Source organism: Cebus imitator, unplaced genomic scaffold, assembly GCF_001604975.1.
Source record: "Cebus imitator isolate Cc_AM_T3 unplaced genomic scaffold, Cebus_imitator-1.0 Scaffold2, whole genome shotgun sequence".
Classification (NCBI taxonomy): domain Eukaryota; kingdom Metazoa; phylum Chordata; class Mammalia; order Primates; family Cebidae; genus Cebus; species Cebus imitator.
The window spans coordinates 10,698,753-10,700,498 of record NW_016107317.1 but is presented as its reverse complement, the minus strand read 5'-3'; the positions used below and the strand labels follow the sequence as shown (position 1 = coordinate 10,700,498).

The 1,746-nt window shown below is 37.2% G+C and overlaps 1 pseudogene; it reads right to left on the bottom strand.

Moving 5' to 3' along the window:
• Positions 1 to 733: 733 nt before the first annotated feature.
• LOC108303840 lies at positions 734 to 1,262 on the bottom strand (annotated as a pseudogene).
• Positions 1,263 to 1,746: the final 484 nt, after the last annotated feature.

Below are 1,746 nucleotides of genomic sequence, written 5' to 3'. Positions count from 1 at the left end.
GCCCTGAAACAAACTGTTGCAAATATGGTCAAATGATTTTCAGCTATGGTGCCAAGATCATCCAATGGAGAAAAAGATAGTCTTTTCAACAAATGGGGCTGGGAAACTAATATCCACATGAAAAATAAAGAAGTTAGACCCTTACTTAACACTATAGGCAAAAATTAACTGAAAATAGGCTTATGATGTAAATGTAATGCCTAAAGCTATAATTAGAAAATACAGGACAAAAGCTTTATGAATTGGATTTAACAATGATTTTGCCAAAATCACTGGAACATAGGCAACAAATAAAAATTAGACAATTGGATTTCATGAGAAAATTAAAAAATTTGTGCATCAAAAGACATTATGGGTGGTGATGCACAACATTATAAATGCATTTAATGTCATTAAACTGTATACCTAAAAATGATTAAAATGGTAAATCTTGTGTGTATTTTACTACAATAAAAAATGAAAAAAATGATATTATCAGAGTAACAAAGCAACACATAGAATAGGAGAAAATATTCACAAATCACGTATCTAATAAAGTATTAATATCCAGAATACAAAGGGTACTTTTGGTGGCGGGCAGAGGGAATGATAATTATATTGAGGCAGTTTCCTTCTAGTGTTAGTTTCTTGAGGGTTTTTATCATGAAGAGATGTTGAATTTTATTTTTATTGAATGAGTTTTTTATATCAATTGAGATGATTATATGGTTTCCTTTCTTCATTCTGTTAATGGTATATTACACCAAATCTGTATTTCCTTATGGGGAGTGGGCCGATATCCAGCCTCAGAACTTCTGGAACTGCTTCATGGTGCCTGCAGCCTTGGTGGCCATGAGCACATTGAAACGCACAGTCTTGCTCCTGGGCCGGCACTCGCCCACTGTGACAATGTCACCTATCTGGATGTCCCTGAAGCAGGGAGACAGGTGTACGGACATGTTCTTGTGGCACTTCTCGAAGTGATTGTAGTTGTGGATGTAGTGGAGGTAGTCTCCGTGGATGACAATGGTCCTCTGCATTTTCATCTTGGTCACCATACCAGAAAGAATCCGCCCTCAAATAGAGACATTACCAGTGAAGGGACATTTCTTGTCAATGTAGGTGCCCTCAGTAGCCTCTTTGGGTGTCTTGAAGCCCAGACCGATATTCTTGTAGTACTGCAGGAGCTTCTCCTTGCCAGTTTCTCCCAGCAGGACCCTCTTCTTGTTTTGAAAGTTGGTCAGCTGCTTTTGCTAGGTGCATTCAGCCTGAATGTCTGCCATCTTCCCTGCTACCTGAAAAAAGGAGACATAGAGTACTTCTAAAACTAACAACTTGATTCAGATATGGGCAAAGAACTCGAATAGACATTTCTCAAGAGATAATATTACAAATGACCAATAACCACACAAAAAGATGCTCAACATTATTAATCACTAGAAAAAGGTAAATCAAAGCTAAAATGAGTACCACCTCACACCCATTAGATGGCTACTATTAAAATAAGTAAATAAAAGTTTGGTGAGGATGTGCGAAAATTGAAATCCTTGTGCACTGTTGATGGTAATGTAAAATTGTGCAGCCACTGTGGAAAACAGTATGGCTGCTTTTCAAAAAATTAAGACTAGAATTACCACATAATCCAACAATTGCACTTCTGGTTACATACCTAAAATAATTGCAAGAAGGGTGTTGAAGAGATATTTGCACACATATATTCATAGCAGTATCATTCACCATAGCTGAAATGTGGATGCAGCCCCTTGT